This window comes from Microtus ochrogaster, unplaced genomic scaffold (assembly GCF_000317375.1).
Source record: "Microtus ochrogaster isolate Prairie Vole_2 unplaced genomic scaffold, MicOch1.0 UNK39, whole genome shotgun sequence".
Classification (NCBI taxonomy): Eukaryota; Metazoa; Chordata; class Mammalia; order Rodentia; family Cricetidae; genus Microtus; species Microtus ochrogaster.
In genome coordinates this window covers 2,167,938-2,175,145 of record NW_004949137.1, presented here as the reverse complement: position 1 = coordinate 2,175,145, position 7,208 = coordinate 2,167,938, and positions in this window count along the sequence as shown.

Genomic DNA, 7,208 nt, shown 5'->3' with positions numbered 1-7,208 from the left:
TCGGTTTGGTCATGCGTAAGTCTTGTGCATGCAATACCAACTGCTATGAGTTCATATGAGTTAATGTGTTGTGATGGTCTGAAACAAGTATTCTACCACAGACCATTCCATCGGAGTCTTAAATTTTCCTCTCCTGCTTCTAAGATGATTCATAAAGGGAATGTGTATAATAAAGATGCCCTGTTTTAAATTGATTATTCCACTGTATCTTATTCTCTGCTGTTGAATTAAGAGCAGCGGGGCTGCGTCCCCCTGCATCCCCAGCACCCTGCTGCCCGCATGGCTAGCTTAGCTTATGACCCGAAATAATTACACGGAAACTGTATTCTTTTAATCACTGCCTGACCCATTAGTTCCAGCCTCTTATTGGCTAGCTCTTACATATTGATCTAACCCATTTCTATTATTCTGTGTGGCCCACAAGCTGGCTTACCAGGAATGATCTTAACCTGCGTCTGTCTGGCGTGGGAGAATCATGGCGACTCTCTGACTCAGCTTCTTTCTCCCAGCATCCTGTTCTGTTTTCTCCGCCTACCTAAGGGTTGGCCTATGAAATGGGCCTAGGCAGTTTCTTTATTAATAAGAAATCATTCCCACATCGCTCTGCATAATGAAAAGTGATGGATCTCTATATTAATTGAAGTCTACTTCAAGAAAAAAGTGAATTTTCCCTTATGAATGCCAAAAAACCACACTAATCTATGGATATGAAGGTAAGGACTTAGAGGTCAGGAAATTATGATGTCTGCTTAGTATACCAATACTATTCACTGCATCAGTGACCTACCAACTCTGGGCTTTAGGTTCAGTACTAGCATCAAACATAGGTACCTTATTGTAGAGCAGGCTTGAAAGTCAATCAGAAAACCATTGGACAATCTCATATGCATGCCAATGTTACAACAATGGGTATATATTGACCATTATTGTAACTTGAAACATTAAAATTAGACAAGGTTGTTGAGGAGCATCCTCATTTTTGCAGGGTAGACTATGAAATTATTGCAGTAAGAATGATGTCTCTGAGACATTATTAATGTAAATAACAAAAGAACAATTGCAATAGCCTATAAAACGTAGATGAGTCTATCTGAACCAAAAAACTCAAAACCTACTAGATGGGATTTTGGAATGTGACATAGACTTCTTTGTAAAAAATATACAATGATAAGTACTTAGAAAGCAAAATAAGGTGTCATGAAATTTGTTGAAAGTAAACAAAAACCCTCTTTGGAATGAATCACTTTGAATAAATGTTTTGCCACCGAGCCTGTGGTTCTTACATAAGCAAACTAATATCTCATAGTTACATCAGCTGTAAAATGACACCAGTGTATAGAATGGACTCACATGATGAGGGCTGTCTTCCTTGTGTACAGGTTGTTTTCTTGTATGTATTCTTACAATAAAGAGACACAGGAGATGTTCCTTTTCCGACTCTCCTCTTTTCCTACATTTTTATTAGCTATTTGAGAATTATAAAAATGATAAATTTTAATAATATTTACTTTCCACTCCTCCATAATCCATGTTGCCTTTCCTATGCACCCAACTTTGTTTTATCTTTTAAAAGAGAAATACCAAATACAGGTTGTGCTGCCTATAGAGTTTTAGTCTTGTTACCCTTATAATAGGGTGGCAAACCTACCAGGAGTGGCATCCTTGGGGAAAACTGACTTCTCGCCCAACAGCCAATGACTTATAATAACTCCTTAGCAAAAAAACAAAACAAAAAAAAACCATTATGTCCACTTCCCATTTTCATTTTGGAATTTTTATTGGGTGTGAATATGTACAACTCTTGGGTTTACTGTCAAAAATTCTGTGAATTCATTTGTTCTGTTGTCTCCAGAACATTGTTTCCTTGTATTCATCCAGTGGTCATGGCTCTCACAATCTTTTTACTCTTTCTTCTGCCATGATTCTTGGGTCTTGGGAGGGAGAGGTATGATAACAATATCTTGCTTAGAACTGAGCATCACGCAATCATTTTTTCCCTCAGTACTCAGATTTTTGTCTTTGTGATAATTGCCATCTACTACAAAACCAAGTGTATTTGATGATGGTTTAGAAAAAAGTGATAAGTGGTAAGTTGCTTTCATGATATTCTTATCACTCTTTCACCAGAGGATATTTAATGTGAGGCAAGACGTAGCTTCCAGAATTGACAGTTGGGTAGGACTGGTGATTCTTCTTTTACTAGTGTACTGTGTGAGGCATTTTACAGCACAATGGAGAATAGTCAGTAGAGATGAAGTTTCCAGATCAGTACCAGATTGATTTCTTAATGCCTCAAGGCTTTAACAATAGTGTCCCATTTTCATGTTCTTGTGGGTAACTAAGATTCATACCAATTCCTGTAATATGTGTTATTCAAGGAGACCACACACACCAATAACTCCAAACGTGGCCACCCACTCCTGCAACTGAAATCATTTTTTGTTATCCTGTGGGGTCTAGTAGGGACACTGTCTCCTGCCTTTGCAAGAGTTTCTCAGTTTAAACTCTTCGTATATGTGCATGCATATATTCTAGTAAATTTCTAGAATAGTAAGTTCCCATTTGATTTTTTAAAGTGTCTTTATGTAAGTTATTTCTCCCTATATTTCCCCTATGTACTCTGACCTCAGAAACACCTGGACACTAATCACTTATTGTACCCTAATTCCATTCTGTCCCTTTATATCAATACATCCTGTCTACTGTCATTTAAAATTCACTCAGCACTACATGGTTTCTTGCTAATTTGCTAATTTACTAACCTCTATGGATTTTTTTTTAATTTAGACACATATATTTGAAGATTCCACCCTAATATTCACAAGTGCAAAGAAACATGGTACATTTATTTTCTAGATTTGAGTTATATGACTCAGAATGATTATTTCAACCTCTATTCATTTAACTGTGAATTTCATAATTTTATTTTTCTTTACATCTGAGTAATATCTCATTCTGTTTAGATGTATCAAAATTTTATTATCATTCAGTAGTAGATGGATATTTAGCCTCTTTCATTTTTCTATTTATTGTGGATAGTGCAACAATGAAGATGCATAAGCAGATGTCTCTGACATGGTGTCTATAGCCCTTGTATACACCCAAGAATGGCACAGATGTTCAAGTAGTAAATCCCTTTCTAGGTTTGTGAAAAAAACAAAGCTACTATCTATAGTGGCTGCCATCAGAGTTCTCTTCTATCAGCAGTGAATATGTGTTTTTGCTTCCTGATAATTACTCATATATAAAGTCACTTTTTGTTTTTAACTGTTTTGATTGGGGTAGGATATAATCTTGAATTCTAACTAGAATCTGTATTTCTCTGAGAGATAGATATGGATCTTTTAGTTTTGTCTTAAGAGTAACAAAATTCCATAGATGTGGGATCTTTTGATTAACTTGTTTAAAATATGTATGTATATATATATGTATATACATATATATACATATATATATGTATATACATATATACATATATATATACACAAATACTGAATAAAAGACAATAACATTCTTGAGGACTTATTCTTCTGGAACTCCTTCAAAAATTAATCTCTTAAATATTTCAATTCACTTAGTATTTTTAATCATCCCATTTTATGCTGCATGTTTCTTATATATTTGACTGTGCTTTTATATATTAATTAAAGCCAAGCAAAGTAATTTACTTGCATGCTTTTGTACTACTCTTTGTTGTGGTCACATACTTTTTTAAATTCCATATGGAGAAATTATTTGGATCCTAGCTTTCATGATTTTTGTGCTGATTAATTTTTGAGAGCCTGAGACAATCTAGAGTTAACTGAGAAGAGCAGTTTCTCAAACAAGGAATTAGCTTCATCCAATTGTCATGCAGGCAGGTATTTGGATGATTTTATTGATTAAAGTTTGGGGTTGTAGAGTCCAGCCATCTGTGGGCAGTACCACTCCTTGACATGTGGACTTGTATAAGAAAGGAAGCTGAGCAAGATTTTGGGAGCAATCTAGTAATAAGTTTTCCTTATGATTTTTCCTTCTGTTCCTGCCTGCATGTTCCTATGTTTAGGTGTTTTGTGAGAGTTACTTCTCTGAATTCCCTCAATCACTGACTCTTTCATTGAAGTGTATGAGGAAATAAATGCTTTCTTCTACACATTGGTTTTGGTCAATGTTTTAAACAGTGATAGAAAGTAAATAAAACAAACACTTATTAAGAGAGAACATGTGTTTATTCTATTCCAGTATAAAGATCATCAGTGTATTGTGATTTCTTATGATTTAATTCTCTATGAAGATCTCTTAGCTTTGTGAAGAGTAGCCTTCAATTGAACAATTACATGAAAGCAGAGAGCTCATGATCACTAAATCATCAATATTGCTTATGACAGTGAGAAAATAAGCTTTCTCTTTCTTTCTATCAAGTTTTCAGATGTGAAGTCAGGTTCCCATGTCATCTTACTTTCAAAGAGTTATTCTTATTGAGTGGGACTTCAAGCTTGTCAATTGTCATGTGAGTATGTAAGTTCAAAAACGGAAATCTGCAGATGACCTTTGGACTCTTATTTCTCTGAGACTAGCTAAAATGGTTTTATCTCCTTGCTGTTGGAGCTCACAAGAACATACAGTGGATGCATAGCTGATAGACCAATAGGAAGATCCACTGGAAGTGTATATGTACATGTCTACATGGAAAAACACATTTTGAAGAGCTGCAGGAACACTTGTTTTTTGAAAAAGTCACTGTCATATCTGTAAAAACCTTGTGAAACCATGATTCCTCCCTTTGAAATGGAATTCATTCCTAAAACACCTTAGCAGTGTGACTTCTACACCGGCAGTGGAGCAATCTTGTCCCTTTCCTCCATACCATGAGGCCTTGGAGCAATGGCATTCACTCTTTGTTATAACAGTCAAATTTACATAGAATCAACAGCAAAGGCATGCAATCCTGAATCCACATACTTCAAAAGAAAATGTTTTGATATGTTTATGAAATACAAGCAAGGAGAAGTAGATTTCTGTGTGCTCATGGATCCTCTAAAAGCAAGACGAGAGGGATTTTTGGCAGTGCAGTGCCACGGTGAGAAAAAAGAAAGACCTCCCCATGGAACTATCATAGATACATATCAGAATTCTAACAACTCATTCCTAGCAGTTTTGTTTCTATCAGTTGATTCATTCATTCAGTGCCTGTATACTAAAGTGGCAGATCAAAGGGAATGGGTAGAATAGTAGAAGTAAACTACATATTAAAAAAATATGATGATTACTGAGTCCCACTGAGATTTTTCTTTGAGTGGTGACAATTGGAAAACCTGAAATAAATAAAGTACATAATATGAGTTTATAAAATGACATTGAAATTTTAGAAAGAAATTTTAGAAGAAGGGTTACTATTTTCTATATAACAGTATGCTACTAATTAATATTTTATTTATCAATAAACATGATATAGATAATTAATAATTAAACTCTGGTGATGCTACAAAAACATTTCATGATGGAAAAAGATAGGAGACAAGAATAGGAGATCTAGAGAAGTGTGGCAACTTTGCATTAGGAAATCAAAAATTACTCTGAAAAAATATATTTTAGATAATGAAAGATTTCTTTAATGTACAACTGATCTTAACAATTAGCAAAAACAAGGGAAATTTGAAATTTTGCATTCACTACCATCAAATTCATCCAATGACATTTTTGGAAAAGCTTTTTCTTTGGGAGAAGGTAAGATATATGTAAAAGTCATTGTAGAAATAAAAAAGAATAACTGTTTTACTGCAAAACTTTAGTTTGGAGGATTAAAAGAGAGAATTATAATAAAATATCAAAGCAAATAATAACTGATGTAAGGCAGAACTTTCAACCTTAGTAAGTAAAGAAAAAATGGACCAGTAATTATTAATTTCCTGATAGAGAGGAGGACCCAGAACTTAACTCAATTAACTTGCATTGTCTCAAGAAAGCTATGACTTGTCATTTTGTACTGTAATCACTGGGAAAATGCCAGAATTCAAATCTGTACAACAAACTACAATTTGAAAGTTTCTGGTCTATACTCAGTGTTTTTGCAGTAATAAGAAATGTGAAATAAAATTATTTAGGGAACGATCTGATTACTTCAAATTCTTAGATATGTTTACAATAATAAAATTCTCTTATTGTAAAAATCATTTAAATTTGCATTAATGCAATTCAACAGCAGGTAAAAGTGGCTGCCACCGTGCATGACACACAAGTTCACTACCTGATACTCAAGGGTTATAAAGAGAGAATTGACTCATACAAGTTGTGCTATGATGTGCATACCACTGGCATGGCAGGACTACATCGCCTCTACAAATTAAATAAGTGTAATAAAAACAACAATTTTAAAAAGATTATGTGTAAACTCTAAGACAGTCTGGTGGACATACCCACTTTTGCAATAGTGGCATAAATATAGATGTAACCATTCCCTCACTGACTGGACCCACAGTCTACTCCACAAGATGAAACCCATAACTAGTACCACTATTTGAGCTAAGAACCTCTAGTAGACAAGCTACATTACCCAGGGAGGACCTACTCCTATTATTCTGATAAATGGATATTGTATTAAACTGAATGGTTTGCCTATAGATTAATGAATCAGTCAACTCTCACCAAAGAAACTTTTATTCACAGTAAATGTCAATTAACAGAGATTCTTACATTGAATGGATAAAAGTATAACAATATGAGACTTTAGACTCTTAGGCACAAATGGGTAATTTATATTACACCCACGTGTCACAACAATTATTGCATATAATTGTTCCTCATCCCAAGCATTGCATAAGAATTATTTAATAAGAGGGGCTGGGAAGTTTGGAGAGTCATAAGCACTGGGTAACTTTAAAAAAAAAAACATTATTTTCTGAACACGGGCAGTTAATCATCTAAATTCACAGAATTTGTGATAGCACACACAAAACATGCACATAAACAAGCCAGACAAATTTTAAGCTCAGAAAAATATTCAAATGAACTCTTACCTCTATCTGAGCAGCTATTGGCATTTATTTGATAGCTTCTAGGATAAACATGGTCAGTTTTATTTAAGAGAGTTGCTCCTGGAAGACTGACCATGCTTCAGTAGGGTACCGCAGAGCCAATGATGCCTGATCACCACAAATTGTACTTGCTGAGCTTTCTATTTTATTTTAGTTTTTTTTTTAAATTTATTTATTTATTGAGGATTTCTGCCT